At 42.4% G+C, this 17,240-nt stretch overlaps 1 long non-coding RNA gene across 2 annotated transcripts in view; it reads left to right on the top strand.

Annotated features, from left to right (window-relative positions):
- The window catches only part of LOC116941579 (uncharacterized), a 74,021-nt gene extending 57,008 nt beyond the window's left edge, over positions 1-17,013 (top strand). For both annotated transcript variants that reach the window (XR_012941538.1, XR_012941536.1), the window contains one exon: positions 16,598-17,013. This is a non-coding gene — a long non-coding RNA (uncharacterized LOC116941579). The remainder of the gene's footprint in view (positions 1-16,597) is intronic.
- The last annotated feature ends 227 nt before the right edge of the window (positions 17,014-17,240 follow it).

Below are 17,240 nucleotides of genomic sequence, written 5' to 3'. Positions count from 1 at the left end.
AATGCGTTAGCGAGGATCCGAAGAAAGCTTTGTATGATTTATATACGTAAAATTATTACATCGCAAGATCTGGCGAGATGGCGGTGTTTTGAAGGGACTTCTTCTAGCAGTGGATTGGCCAATGCTGCTGCCGCTAATGATGATGGGTGATGCATAAAATGGGTGGAATATTTTAAGAATGGGATGATATAAGTTTACAGTCACACTTCCAAGTTTATTTTACAGAGGAGTTACACGTAGAATAATTACGTGCATTTTAACTCACACTAGTAAAAAAAAACTGCCACTTTTTTCAAAATTTTCTTGCTGTGGTTTTCACACCTGATGATGATTGCTTGTGTTGCAGTCGAAACGTCGTGATAATTGTATTTTATATTTTTTTATCATTTTATTGTTTGCCTTCTACGTGACTTTACCGAAAGAACCAAGAATGTGAATCCCTGCAGTCACGAAAGCTTTAAATCAAAATCACAACTAGTTGTTAAATGCGAGGCTTTAGTCCAGGGGTCGGCAACCAAAACAACAAGAAGAGCCATTTTTTTCGAATTCAGTAAAACACTCAATACTTTCAGAGCCGCAATGCACGGTGGTGAATACAAGACGGTGGTGGTCCTTAATAAATGACGTCACGAAGCAGCCCTTAAAGAGCCGCATGCTACTCCAGAGCCGCAGCTTGCCGAAACCTGCCCATGGTGAACTAGACTCTCATGGTGAACTAGACTCCCATGGTGAACTAGACTCCCATGGTGAACTAGACTCTCATGGTGAACTAGACTCTCATGGTGAACTAGACTCCCATGGTGAACTAGACTCCCATGGTGAACTAGACTCCCTTGGTGAACTAGACTCCCATGGTGAACTAGACTCTCATGGTGAACTAGACTCCCATGGTGAACTAGACTCTCATGGTGAACTAGACTCCCATTGTGAACTAGACTCCCATGGTGAACTAGACTCTCATGGTGAACTAGACTCTCATGTTGAACTAGACTCCCATGGTTAACTAGACTCCCATGGTGAACTAGACTCTCATGGTGAACTAGACTCTCATGGTGAACTAGACTCCCAGGGTGAACTAGACTCCCATTGTGAACTAGACTCCCATGGTGAACTAGACTCCCATGGTGAACTAGACTCTCATGGTGAACTAGACTCCCATTGTGAACTAGACTCCCATGGTAAACTAGACTCCCATGGTGAACTAGACTCTCATGGTGAACTAGACTCTCATGGTGAACTAGACTCGAATTGTGAACTAAACTCCCATGGTGAACTAGACTCCCATGGTGAACTAGACTCCCATGGTGAACTAGACTCCCATGGTGAACTAGACTTCCATGGTGAACTAGACTCTCATGGTGAACTAGACTCTCATGGTGAACTAGACTCCCATTGTGAACTAGACTCCCATGGTGAACTAGACTCCCATGGTGAACTAGACACCCATTGTGAACTAGACTCTCATGGTGAACTAGACTCTCATGGTGAACTAGACTCTCATGGTGAACTATACTTCCATGGTAAACTAGACTCCCATGGTGAACTAGACTCCCACGGTGAACTAGACTCCCATGGTGAACTAGACTTCCATGGTAAACTAGACTCTCATGGTGAACTAGACTCTCATGGTGAACTAGACTTCCATGGTAAACTAGACTCTCATGGTGAACTAGACTCCCATGGTGAACTAGACTCCCATGGTGAACTAGACTCCCACGGTGAACTAGGCTCCCATTGTAAAGTTGACTTCCATGGTAAACTGGGCTTCCATGGTGAACTAGACTCCTATGGTCAGGGATTGGCAACCAACATAACAAGACGAGTCATTTTTTTCGAATTCAGTAAAATGCTCATATTTTAAGAGCCGCAAAGAAGTCCTTGAAGAGCCGCATGCGGCTGCAGAACCCCAGGTTGCCGACCTATGCTATAGACTGAACTGAGCACAAGGAAGGTGCAAAATGTATGAGTAATATGTTATCACGTACAGTCCAGACTGGAACAAGTGGTGCCACTCGAATCACAGCGGTTCTTTCATTGGCATTAACTTTAACATAATAATGTAATGATTAGTTTAATATTGCGTCATTCATGAAAATTGCATCTCACAATCGCCGAGGAACCACATACCCAAGCTGGAAGGCTGGCAGGTGGTGAGGCGGCACCAACAATTGCTCTGCAGTTCTCTATTCATCAAGATGTTTTCAGCCAATGTGTGAGCGTTTATTATACACGTACGAGGAAACCAGAGGCCCCGGAATGAAACCCATGCATGTGAGGGGGCAACACTCTATCCCATACAGAAGGGGCGGATAATATCAGTCCACGCTTTGCCGCACTGGATTCCGCTGGCAAGCGAGTGTATTGCACCTCAATAACCACAGAACGCGAGTCTAATAACATTTGGTCATGTGTGTGATCCACCAGCTCTTGCCTGCACAGCGGGGGATAACCACCGCTCGGCTATATTTTCGCTCAAGCTCATGGGGTATGGCACTTAGAAAAAAATATCCCCGTACAAGTTCTACGTGGATGGAAAGTGCAGAAATATTTATTTTGCACAAAAAAGCATTCACTTTGGGGCAGGGAGCATGGTAAATGCCACGTTCAATGTGCCCTTTCAAAGATTTTTCAAAAAAATAAGTTGTGATTGGGTGGAATGCCCGATCATAACATTCATAGCATACATTTACATTGTGTGTTGAGTCAGCCTTGAGCAACATATGAAACAGAACAATTGGGAAAACGTGCAGGCACTTCAGCTTAATATTCTCTTCATAAACGCTTGCCAAAGCGAAGGGGTCGGTCAGTGGTCATGGTTTTTCAAGGTGTGTTGACTATGATGAATACGTGGACGGGCTTAAATATTGATGTTTATTTCATTGCTCTCCTAAATGTGCTGCCATGACCAGAGCACAAGCCAAGAGGATGCCACTACCAGAAAAGTCTTCATTCTAGGACGAGATTTTCCACACGTGTTACTCTTATTTTTGTACAACATAAAAAACCTGCCATCTACCTCCACCTCAAAATGATATTTATAATTATATTCTTAGTTCTTTCGGTAAAGTCACGTTGAAGGGAAACAACAAAATAATAAAATATATAAAATAATAAAAATTCTCACGACGTTTCGACCATAACACAAACGGTCGTCTTGTGTGAAGACGACCGTTTGTGTTATGGTCGAAACGTCGTGAGAATTTTTATTGTTATATATATTTTATTATTTTGTTGTTTCCCTTCAACGTGACTTTACCGAAAGAGCTAAGAATATGAATTACTGCAGTCACGAAAGCTTTAAATCAAAAGACATTTATAATTGTTTAGTGCAGCAGGCCTATTGGCCTTCTAGGATAGGGGTTGGTGTGAATTGGGTTTAGGTGAATTAATTATCAGTAGTTGCAGGAGAAATGCCATAATTATCAACAACATCTTCACTTACCATTATATTAAACGTTGTCTTCGTCATTATTGGCATGTGAGTGTGGTGGTGTTCGCATGCAACATGGACAGAGCCCGAATGTTCAGCTTTAGTCCGTTTGGAGGGCAACAATGTGGCATCAGTGGCATGGCCCAGATTCCCCCCAGGCGACTGACTGGCTCTGAATTATTTCGCGGATTAGGCTACACTCATTATAGACAGCAAAAAATAGGTCACAAACACAGAGTGCAGTTCGTAAATTAGGCAAGTGAAAACTGAACTAGTCTGGTATGTATGTTGAACTTATTTTGCACCGTACGTAGCCAACCATGCTAACCGGCAGTGTTCGTCTATTCAAGGGCGCAAACCTTAGCCTGGTTTTGACCTTCATCAGCAGATTCAGGCCAGATCATGACCTTAATAAACTTCACAACAAACGTTGCAATGAAAATAATAATAATACGAATAGAGATTGGATGATGCACATAAGGGAGACAGTATGGTTTCAGATATCAATGAGTCAGCCTGGAGCCATGTCTGAGTGTGTGTGTGGTTGCCGTTTATCTTGGAAAGTATGTACTATATGTATGTTGAACTTCTTTTGCACTGTACGAAGCCAACCGAGAGAGACCGAATCCGTGAAACATGGAGGCATTATGCATGCCCGGGCCTCATGGACTCAATATATCGCTTCATTGTGCGTGTTCCCAGCAGAGGGACCCTGCAGCATGACCTCGACACCCTCACCGACAAGAAAAAAACATTACAGGACTTGCAAATCACTCATTTGGGAAATACATGGCCCCCCTACTGCGAAAACATATCTCAACCCTAACCTTGAAACAGTCTTTTGCAGTGTTCCCAGCTCTTAAGCTCAGCCATGCCTTTAACCTTTGGCCTATGGTTAGCTCTGACTATTCCGAAAACTGACTTATTTAGCACTCGAACTTTTGGGTTTAGTAAACCCCAACATTTTGTGTTGACACTATTACTGTGTTCCCTCCATCAGCTCAACTGGAATGATGACTTCAGCTGTCAAGCTGACATCATGAAGAGCTTTGAAGCGAGCTGTTTTTGAAGATATCCTCACTGAACCTGAACAGTCACATGATAGACACAAGGTGATTTAAAAAAAATAGTATACTGCATTAATATGCTTTAGCAGGAAGGGTCCTTTAATGATCTGCACTTTCCGAAACAAAACTCGAGTTATTTCGTATTCAATCTGATTGTGTCCAGATAAAACGATTATTTTAATGCCTCTGTCACTGCTGTAAGGAGATTAGTAAAATCACAATTAGCATAATCTGCATAAACCGGCTTTGCTTCTGAGAACAGATGAGATGGGATGCATTCATGGTGAATGGGCCATAGACATTGCACATTTCAAAGTGAAGACACGTGTGTATACATGTATGTGTACACAAGCACCATTGTGAATATACCCCGATTTAACATGATAGAGGCATGTACCATTAGGGACCACCCATTATGGCCAGCATGATGTATATTGTGGCCAGCTTCCACTCTGTATGGATAAATATATACACATAGATGTGCATAGTGCAGTGGTTAATGTGCAATGCTTCGGACCTGACAATTCGAGTTTGATTCCTGCTCACGGCCAAGACCATTGACGATTATCTGAACCAGTCCTGGACCTCACCTAGGTCGACTCGGCCTCAATTGAGTACCTGGTGCGGTGTGTAAACATCTCCACATGGGAGACAAATGAGGTCAAGCATGATACCGGCCTTCATAGGTGCTCGCTAACAACACTTGCCCCAAACTTCTGTTGAGGCTATTCGGGGGATCTTTGTCATAACATCTCTCGTCCCTAGAGCATACAGTGAGGGAATAAAGTATTTGATCCCCTGCTGATTTTGTATGTTTGCCCACTGACAAAGAAATGATCAGGCTATAATTTTAATGGTAGGTTTATTTGAACAGTGAGAGACAGAATAAAACGCATGTCAAAAAATGTTATAAATTGATTTGCATTTTAATGAGGGAAATAAGTATTTGACCCCTCTGCAAAACATGACTTAGTACTTGGTGGCAAAACCCTTGTTGGCAATCACAGAGGTCAGACGTTTCTTGTAGTTGGCCACCAGGTTTGCACACATCTCAGGAGGGATTTTGTCCCACTCCTCTTTGCAGATCTTCTCCAAGTCATTAGGGTTTCGAGGCTGACGTTTGGCAACTCGAACCTTCAGCTCCCTCCACAGATTTTCGATGGGATTAAGGTCTGGAGACTGGCTAGGCCACTCCAAGACCTTAATGTGCTTATTCTTGAGCCACTCCTTTGTTGCCTTGGCCGTGTGTTTTAGGTCATTGTCATGCTGGAATACCCATCCACGACCCATTTTCAATGCCCTGGCTGAGGGAAGGAGGTTCTCACCCAAGAATTAACAGTACATGGCCCCGTCCATCGTCCCTTTGATGCGGTGAAGTTGTCCTGTCCCCTTAGTAGAAAAACACCCCCAAAGCATAATGTTTCCACCTCCATGTTTGACGGTGGGGATGGTGTTCTTGGGGTCATAGGCAGCATTCCTCCTCCTCCAAACACGGCGAGTTGAGTTGATGCCAAAGAGCTCCATTTTGGTCTCATCTGACCACAACACTTTCACCCAGTTGTCCTCTGAATAATTCAGATGTTCATTGGCAAACTTCAGACGGGCATGTATATGTGCTTTCTTGAGCAGGGGGATCTTGCGGGCACTGCAGGATTTCAGTCATTCACGGCATAGTGTGTTACCAATTGTTTTCTTGGTGACTATGGTCCCAGCTGCCTTGAGATCATTGACAAGATCCTCCCGTGTAGTTCTGGTCTGATTCCTCACCGTTCTCATGATCATTGCAACTCCACGAGGTGAGATCTTGCATGGAGCCCCAGGCCGAGGGAGATTGACAGGTCTTTTGTGTTTCTTCCATTTGCGAATAATCGCACCAACTGTTGTCACCTTCTCACCAAGCTGCTTGGCAATGGTCTTGTAGCCCATTCCAGCCTTGTGTAGGTCTACAATCTTGTCCCTGACATCCTTGGAGAGGTCTTTGGTCTTGGCCATGGTGGAGAGTTTGGAATCTGATTGATTGATTGCTTCTGTGGACAGGTGTCTTTTATACAGGTAACAAGCTGAGATTAGGAGCACTCCCTTAAGAGTGTGCTCCTAATCTCAGCTCGTTACCTGTATAAAAGACACCTGGGAGCCAGAAATATTTCTGATTGAGAGGGGGTCAAATACTTATTTCCCTCATTAAAATGCAAATCAATTTATAACATTTTTGACACGTGTTTTTCTGGATTTTTTTGTTATTCCGTCTCTCACTGTTCAAATAAACCTACAATTAAAATTATAGACTGATAATTTCTTTGTCAGTGGGCAAACGTACAAAATCAGCAGGGGATCAAATACTTTCTTCCCTCACTGTAGATACTTAGAATACATTGCAATATGAGAGGTGCAGAGACGCCAGAGAAATGTTGGCAGGTACAGCATAAAAACCAAAACAAACAAAGGAGACATCTCCAAGGAGCATCAGGGCCCTCTTTTCACTTAAAATCCACTGGCTGTATAAAAAAAAAAATACCGATGACTTTCTATTTTAAATCGTGGCACTTTAGAGAACGGGAATGGCTAAGCTGCGGGGATATAGGAGAGTACCAGGCTGGCATTCGTGACTGATTTAGCGCCAGCTGCAATTTCATTGCCACCATTACTCTTGTGGAAGTCTCTCCCAAAATTGCATTCTATTTGTTTTTTTTGGCCAATTTCAAGACAACGCCTCACTGTCGCAGAGCCAGAATGGCACGCAAAAAAGGCCCCGACAACAGCTCAACGAGCAGGGGATCAAATATTTTTTCCCTCGCTGTATCTCAGTTGGTACAGCGATAGAGCTCCCAATCATGGGCTAGGTTCAACAATAGTCAACACTGTTTATTAACCCAGAATTAGTGAACTATTTGGTGACGAGTCATCTCAATGGACATGAGTGATGGTCATTTAAGCAACGGGACTCTAGCAAATCTCCAGGTGAAGTTTTTTTTATTTTGTGCATAGCAGTTCATTAATATACACCACAGCATCAACGATGCATTGTGGCATGCAATTTTAGTTTGGTTTGAAATGTCTTTTACAATGATGTTACTTTGCTCATTCTCAGTAATGTACAATCTGTCATAATGCCATACTTTTTGTGCTGCGAGGTATCTTGCAGCATTCATAATTACTTTGTGTTAGATTGTGCAAGTGGAATGCCAATTTGTATTTTAACCCTCCACCACCCGACAGAACCAATCAATTGACATTGTACCTACACAATCTAACCGAAAAGAAACTGATTATGAAATCATAATCAGTGATATGATAGCCTTTGTATAAAATTGATATTGAGCATAAGAGACTGGTATTGTTTTATTTCCATTTTCATGTAGTTTCCCAATATTGCACTCCCTTTGAGCACTGATCAAAGCACGTATTTTTTTTAGAGGCACGATTGGATTTTTTGTTTTCCATTATAGTGCACGCATGATGGTTCTCATACCGCACACACCACGAGAATGACTCTAAATGTGTACAGCTCACGTGACATTTGTCAGAGCAGCTTTAGAATTCTTGTGCAGGTCATGCAGGGTTTATGTCAAGGCCACAGGCAGGCTGAGCTCAATACCAGGGAGCTGCAGCATTCCTTCACTGTGGCCTATTGCTGAATCAATGATGATAAATGAAAGCTCTCCAGAAAAGTTCTCCATCAGACTTTGCCGCATTGGCGGTGCTCTTATCCGACAAGCAGTTCTCAGGCAATGTCACAGCACATGGGTTACTGCTGTGAAGCTACTGACAATACCAGGGATTTCCCGCTGTTCATGAAAATGGTCTCATCTCTTACTTTACCTTTACACAACTGAAATGGAATACCCTATGCAAAAACCTATTATTCGCACGGATCTCCTAACTGTAGAGTATACATTATCATATGCATGCATTGCACTGTGTAGTCCACTAATGAGCTACCTTTGCAAGTTACACACACACATATATGTAATCTTTTTAGAATTCCAGCTGTGCTGAATTCTGACAGCCCAGTGCTGCCCAAGGAGAAGATTATCAATCACAGCATGGCTTATTACCTTGTATAATGATATGCAGCGATGCCTCTATTAAATTTGGATAATGCAATCCATCACATTTTAAGAGGATCTCAGCTTATGGTCAAACGCCCACATGCCACATTGCACGGAGAAAGTGCCCTCCTCAGGAGTTGATGCCAGCTTTTGCGCAAATAATTATCAGAAAATTTAAAGTAAAGCCATCATCTAATATATCTTATGTTATAATACAGTCATAGTTTGTTATCCATTCACATTTTTTAATGTAACTAATTTTGCGTTATTTATATTACATTTGTATTGATGTAATGTTACATACGTTATTAACGTCTCCATCTGTGAAGCGCTCTGTGACAATTGTATTGTCAATGGTGTGATACTAAACAATGTTTGACTCATTTGCATGTATGCCTACGTAAGTAACATATCCAAAATGCTTTGACAATAAAATGTTATGAAAATGTTAACCAGCTTACGAGCACATTGTGAGGTCGCACTCATTGCACACAAAGTGCTTGCCACAAGTGAACCAAAATACCTCGCTGATCTCGTCAAGGAGCGTGAACAATCAGGCGAACTCCGGTCATCCTCGCTGCAGCGCCTTTTGGCTGGCCATCGAACAAAGACGGCGGTCACCGCATCGTGACTTTTACCGAAAGAACTAAGAATATAGTCACCGCATCGTACGCTTTCAGATGCGCTTCGGCAGCCGTCTAGAAAGCTCTTCCTTCCGGTATCAGGAAGCCGTTGGAGCTGTGCATTTTGAAATGACCTACATTGAAAACTTATTTCTTTAGAACTGCTTTTTGTGTTGAGTTTGTTGTCCTTTCCCCCGTACCTGTGATTAGCACGGTTGGCTACGTACGGTGCAAAATAAGTTCAACATACAAACCTTTCAAATTCAACTTCATTTGGAACAGCGACATTTCCGGAAGCTGCTCCGGGGCACTGACCCCTGATAACGAAGCCAGGCACGAGTACTCCCGTGCACTCTCAACTCTGTTTTTTCCCAATCCAAAATGCCATAGCCAACCGCTGCGAGTGAACTAACCACATGACCACCCCATGTGACCAGTCATGTCATTTTCAAAAACCACTCCATCCTGCTGTCACTTACCTCTTCATTTCATAATTTTCATTCCACCCTGCCCTCAATGATGGCCATAGAAATAAACACGCAATGTCTTGTTGCAGTTGTGTCGCGATACTTTTCCATTGTTCAGTAAACTAATTGTGTACATTTTTATTTTGATATTGTTTATATTTAGAGCTACTTTGCAGCCTTCACTGTTAAGTTGTTCAATCACTACCATTGGTGGTCATCATGACTGTGCCCTCAGCGAATTCTAGAGGGAAAACGAAATCTCTGTTTATCTTTATGCTTTTATTTTGTATGTTTATCATCTTGAAAAAAACACTTAACATCCTCATGCATTAAATGTACTAATTAAGATAGAACATTGTTGTCAAGACTCCAAGGAAAATTCATTATTTTAGCTTTGACCACAACTACACAATTAGATGTGCCGGATCTTATTCATATCTTGAGAAAGACTAAATGTCCATTTTCTTTGGATCTTTCGGTAAGGTCACGTAGATAGGTTCAAAGAAAATAACCTATCTATGCAACTTTACCGAAAGACCCAAAGAATATGAATTCCTGCAGTCATGAAAGCTTTAAGTCAAGATTTAAATGGCCATTATAAAAATACCAAAGCACGCATAAATTATAATTTACATTTTATACTCGCATAAAATGCACGGATACAAACAATCCCACGAAACTGTTCATACAATTATACAATTGCGTGCCATAACTTCCACATTTCCAGAACCACCTAATACATGTAAATGGCTTCCAAAAGTCTTTACCTTAATGTCTTGTGAGACAATACGTATGCACTGGATTGGTAGTCATCTGGCAGGTAATTTTTTTTATAGGGCATTAGATAAATTGATTTAGTTTTTATGACAATGATGATGGGAGCCCGTTAATATTTAATTATTACACTCATTTCCCCCACAAAAAAGAGTCTCAAGACTTATTTTCAGGTGGGTCTTGCCAGGTTTCACAGTTGGGGGGGCCTACGTTGCAATGCAATGTCATCCAAATTGAGTCAGTTGCAGGTACATTTTCAATATTGGGGTGTTTGGCCAATACAAGTCATATTGCACGTGCTTATTTGGGTGCCACGGTGGCAAGATGTTAACGACCTCACCCGGTGTACAGGAGGTCGTGGGTTCGATCCCAACCATTACGCCTGCTGTATATTTGGAGTTTACATGTTCTCCCCGTGGTCGCGATGACTTTTCTCCGGGTCCTCCGATTTTTCCCTCCCCATTTAGAAACGTGCATTTTTATTATTTGTCTACCATATATTTCCACGGGATACGCCTCTTCGTTGAGCTATCATTTGTGGCCAGGTCGCTCCTGAAAAAGAGCTATGTAGCTCAGTGGACCTTCACTGGTAAAATAAAAATAGTTTAATAGTTTAGTTCTGTTAGCTATGGGAATAAACCAGAGATCCCAGAGAAAACCCATGCAGAAGAGGGGGGGGCGACATACAAAGTCCACGCAGAAAGGTGGCCGAGTCAGGAATCAACCTCTGGCCCTTTTCGCTGCAAGGCACGAGCGTTACCGTTTGTGCCACCCTGCCTACATATGTAAGCGGTATTTTCTTTATTAGATTATAATTTTTGCTCACCTTTGTAATCTGTAGTTTAACCTGGAGAGCATGCACATGAGGTGGACTTGTGTCCTGTCTACAGGTTTCCAGGCTGTTCGTATCCGTCGTCAATTTGCACAAAAGGTGCTGACAATGGTCGCTGTGTAGTGGGTTCAACTGAGTCGCAGACGCACTCTTTGGAGGCAACACATTTATTAACAACAACACACCAACACCAAGGGGTAACTGCCCCTTTACCAGATAACAACCTATGGTGGTGGACCACCAGGCTAACTACACTAATTACACCGTAACTAGCTACGTAACCACCAGGCTAACTACACACTATAGTGGTGGACCACCAGGCTAACTACACACTATGGTGGTGGACCACCAGGCTAACTACACACTATGGTGGTGGACCACCAGGCTAACTACACACTATGGTGGTGGACCACCAGGCTAACTACACACCATAGTGGTGGACCACCAGGCTAACAACACACTATGGTGGTGGACCACCAGGCTAACTACACACTATGCTGGTGGACCACCAGGCTAACTACACACCATAGTGGTGGACCACCAGGCTAACTACACACTATGGTGGTGAACCACCAGGCTAACCACACACTATGGTGGTGGACCACCAGGCTAACTACACACTATGGTGGTGGACCACCAGGCTAACTACACACTATGGTGGTGGACCACCAGGATAACTACACACTTTGGTGGTGGACCACCAGGCTAACTACACACTATGGTGGTGGACCACCAGGCTAACTACACACTATGGTGGTGGACCACCAGGCTAACTACACACTATGCTGGTGGACCACCAGGCTAACTACACACCATAGTGGTGGACCACCAGGCTTACTACACGCTATGCTGGTGGACCACCAGGCTAACTACACTAATTACACTGGGAGTAGCAACAACGGACAGGACCCCAGCTTGGTTCCAGGTCCACGTGTTGTCAACTCTTCTCGGACGTCGAACGTCGAACGTAGATTCTTCAGGATAACAACAGCAGCCGGTCCCACTGGGGGACCCGACTTATATGCTCCGTGGCGGGGCTCGCTCCGCTCTTGGCCACGACCACCTTCGAGAACCCTCGAGCGGGTTCTCGGCCTGACACGCGACCGCCCCCAGCCCCCCACTTGGGGGTCCCTGTGCAGACTCAGAGTGCCGCGGCCTTCGGTAACCCCATTCCCGTGGCCGGCACCATCACACCCTATCCTATAGGGGTCGGCACTGTATGCAGAGCGTGGTGCCATCTATCACTGTCAGTCAGTGCTCCCTGAGCCCCTCTAGGGCCGGTACTGCATCCCCATACACGTGGTGCCTGTGATGTCAATACACTGCACGCCATGCCTTTCTAGAGCCGGCATCAGACAGTGACATCTGCAATGTCACTCCACTTGTATGAATGGAAAGTGGCTATGGCCAGAGAGCAATGTAGGCCGAGTCCAGGCAATAGCAATGACCTCCAAGAATTGCTTATCTGTAAAATTGCCTGAAAACTCTACCATCCCCAGCACACGTTCACTGCGGAGAGCAGTTGAGGGTGGGCATATTTCTGAGAGAAATTATATTTGTTTTTTGTCTCTGCATTTCTATCTGGCCATTTTATTATTTCCCACTCACTGCATCTTCGTAAAAATTGTAAAACTTATTTTCAGAATTTTAATTAACTAAATGCAATCATGCATTACTTATTCTGTAACAGATTGTGGAGGTGGTCCTAATAATACCCCCATTAGAATACCATCGATTATTTTATTTATTCTTGGTTCTTTCGGTAAAGTCACGTAGAAGGGAAACAATAAAATAATAAAAATATAAAACAATAAAATGATTGCTTGTGTTGCAGTCGAAACGTCGTGAGAATTTTAATGTTTTATATTTTTATTATTTTATTGTTTCCCTTCTACGTGACTTTACCGAAAGAACCAAGAATATGAATCCCTGCAGTCACGAAAGCTTTAAATCAAAATTTATTTTATTTGTTTACTTTTCATTTCCCCATTGTTAGTTTAGAGAGTTGGTGGTAGGCATATCTATGAGAAGAATTATATTTGTTTTTAAGGCCTCTGTGTATTGTCATGTATCCTTGATTTTGTCTATTTAATTACAATCCCTCTCACTGTTCTTTGCTGGTGGCCTTTCCTGTTAAAACCCCACTCAAGGAATATACTGACGCTTCGCGGCATTTGCCACTGGTAATGTGGAGTAAAATAATTGTGAATACAATAACACTTGCTTTCCAAGGCAGAATATCGAGACATGCCATTCCGGGGCATTGTTAACTTTAAGAACTTACAGTGTAATTTTCGGTACATTCGTGCATCTGATACAAACGCTTAACAGTGCTTATCTGAATTCCTGTTGCTTAACCTCGAATGCCGGAAGCACTGACAGATGTGCTTGTGGTCGGTAGCAGCTACACACTAAATCTCAAACGGCGGGAATTGCAAAGCGTGTCTCAGCGGTGGTTCGTTTACCTTTCCGTTTAGGTTTCAAAGCTCAGCCCTGACCTCGTGGCAATGTGATTGGCAGGCTTGCTCACAAACCCCTCTTGCAGACAGTACAGAATCCATCTTGCTCCTTGAATGGATCATCGTGTTCCTATGTCAAGGACAAATTAATCAGCTGTGGTGTATTATATATCACCCATTACCGAAGGTGGGTGGTGTTAAATCGAATTTTCTCGGACCCATTCCTGTGCAAAAAGTGTCAAAATTAGATGTATAATTAAAGGTGATGAATCAATGAATAAGTGAATGAATGGGTGCATGGGAAGACATACAATACATTAAGAACAATGAGCAGAAGTTAATGATTTATCATCAGCACAAAAAGGCAACTAAAATGCAATTCAAATATCGTTTTGGAAAATGTCTAATGGATTTCACTGACATGTTAACTACCTTGCCTGGTATACAGGAAGTTGTGGGTTCGATCCCAACCCTGACGCCTTCATATTTGGAGTTGTGTGCTCTCCCCTGTGCATGTAAATAGCTGAATTAATTTCACACAACTTTTAGTTTTTGCAGTTTTTCTCCCAATCTCAAATTAAAGACGGTAAGAATAATTCCTTGATGGATGCCTGCCTCCTCTGCTTAGCATTTTCCCGACTTTATTCATGTAATTCTCAATGTAGCTGTTCTATCTTTATATGTTTTGATAAGTTGTGTATATATCAGGCTCTTTGTAAGATATTAATTAACTGCATTTTCGAAATGAATACAATTCCTTTTTGTAGTTTACAAAAGCTATGTACGATGGTATTTAGTGTGCAGTCGTTTTTGTTATTCATAGTCCAATAGTATGTTCGTGGCCAGATGTTAATTACCTCGACTGGTATACAGGAAGCCGTGGGTTCGATCCCGACCCTGGCGCCTGTATATTTGGAGTTTGCATGTTCTCCTCGTGGTTGTGTGGATTTTTCTCCCGTTCCTCCGGTTTTCCCTCTATATTTAGAAATATGCATTTAGAGTATTTGGCTGCTATAAATTTCCACGTGATAAGCCACTTCGTTCAGCTATCATTTGTGATGGCCAGGTCGCTTCTGAAAAAGAGCTATGGAAAAAGAGCTATGGAAAAAGAGCTATGGAAAAAGAGCTACAGAAAAAGAGCTACAGAAAAAGAGCTGTAGAAAAGCCCGCCTGAACCCTCGTGGTTGATTGGCTTCTATACTTTTTTATTCTGTTCTCACCCATCTCCGTGAACAATTTATAGACGCATATATGCAACAAGGTGCTAATGGGGCTTTAAATGATTGAAGTCAGTTTTATCAATTTCTAATGGAAGAATTATTGAGGCTTCAATCGACATGTGAGGTTTTTAAATCATTGAAAGATCCAAAGAAATGTACAATATATCAAGGAAAATAAACAGATCGTCTACAATGAACCGACAGAACAGCGACATATCAATCCATCCAGACTGTAATTGAGTGAGAGTGAACTTCCAGACGTAGGGTCATGCATACAAATTCCTGTGGTTACATGAACGCAACAATTCAAATTCCTTTCAAGACAATAATGTTGCACCGCGCTTTGCCTACTCAAGCTGATGCACATTCACGAAATAGCAAAGACGAAAGTAATTTCCACGAATATAACATTGAGAACGGTGTTTAAAATGAAGATTAATTTCTTGGCCCTCTTAATTACCTTCGGATGGTATAATGCAGTGGTCATTACGGTAATTGAAGACGGTGACAATATTAAATCCCCCAGCTGCAGAGGAAGTCTTATCCATAATCGAGGTTGTTTAATGTTCGTGGATTTGACCATCGGTAACTTGCTGTTTATTTTTTTAAACCTCAACTCAATAAAATACTTGCACTGATTGTGCGCCATAAATAATACATCGCTCAAGCAATACCACCCATTAACCACGTGCTTTTATCCCCTCAAGATTGTGGAACATTTCCCAGGCAATAATGTTGTGTAATTTATAATTTTATTTTTTGCATGCAAACTAGCATGATATTAAAAAATAATTGCATTTAGGCTGTTTAACATGCAATACATATTACAGTAATTGTCATTGACAATACGGACATTTTTGCTTTTGTAAGTTTACTAACCCTTCAATGCACGCTCATATGAAGTCAAGACTTGAATGCCAACTGAAGTTATGTGAAAAACAATTACCCAGAGGTTTTGTATACATGCATACATAATGTGACAATGCATTTACATTTCCTGATAACATTAAATTATGATTTTGTGTGCAGCACACCATGTGTGGCACTGCTGATTGAAGATATGGCAAATCAGCCCGAGGTCTTCGCTGTAGAAGAGGCTAATTGTCACAATGGGGTTTTCACCGAGTGAAATACAAAAAAATCACTCTACTGAATCAGCACTTTACATTTATGTAAATTGAAATACCATAAACTATGGATGCGTTCCAGTTTTGCAGATGTATGCAAAATATCCAAAATCATACATTTAAGATCGTCCGATGTTTTTATTTTCATTCGGATTCATCTTAATGTGTTAACACACGTGAAATTCCCACCTACAGTACATACACCGATACGAAGATATGCAATGTAAAACTAAAATCCTAAATGTTCCCTTAATCATCCTGAATCCTATTTCGTTTTCATCTAAAACTCATCTTTTGCAACAAGCCTTCACAATCTTTTTCATCATTTGGTCAAGCACAGGATCCTCATGTGGCAGCAGGTCTTTATCATGACCTTGTTTAACTAGGGGGTGGGGTGGGGGTATAACAAAATATCATGGGGGCCGTACAAAGCCAATGTTAAATCATCTTAAACAAATGTTTAACCCCTAAACGGAGTGCGTAAATGTATAATCTGCTTTTTGTCCATCGTGCGTTCAGCTCCCGATCTCACCGTGTGTTTGTGGGAAGGTTGCGGCGCTCATCGCTTCATGAATGGAGTTAAAAAGAACTCGCAAGCACACACCTTGTGAAATACCCAACAGAAGATCCCTGGGTTTGATCTTCAATGAAGCTCATGGTCCACACCCTACACCGCATCCACTGCACACACCGTGGCGGATGCCAATACCTGATGCGCAAATGGAAAATTTAACACTCTCCAGTAGTGTACGACCGTGGTCGTACAGAACAGACCGTGACAACGTATAACGACGCAATGCCAAATCCACAAATACGAAGAAGAGACATCGAAGCGATACACTCGGCTGGCTGCTGGCGTGGTTAATCTGGCTTCACCACCTGAATGTGAAGTTGTTGCTCTGCATCTACATCAGCCATACGAAAGAGGAAAAGTGTTAAATATTGTACCACGTAATTTCGAATGGGGGGGGGGGGTAATTATATGGGGGGGGGGGGGGTGCTACGTTGCTGTGGTGACTTTGATTCACGCAGTTTAGAAGCTAAGCGCTAAGTGTCATCAGAAGTTCATTACGTGTGAGACGTTTGTAGAGTTTGCGGTGCTGTCAACACCCGCAGGTGCTTTGAGGGAAATGCATTATTCGCCACGAGGCTGATATGCAGAGTGACTTAAGTGCTCCATATTCCCCGTAGC

Source organism: Petromyzon marinus, chromosome 12 (genome assembly GCF_048934315.1).
Source record: "Petromyzon marinus isolate PM22_M1 ecotype Great Lakes invasive population chromosome 12, UKy_Petmar_22M1.pri1.0, whole genome shotgun sequence".
Taxonomy (NCBI): domain Eukaryota; kingdom Metazoa; phylum Chordata; class Hyperoartia; order Petromyzontiformes; family Petromyzontidae; genus Petromyzon; species Petromyzon marinus.
Note: the sequence above shows the minus strand (reverse complement) of the source record. Positions and strands in the feature narration are given on the sequence as shown.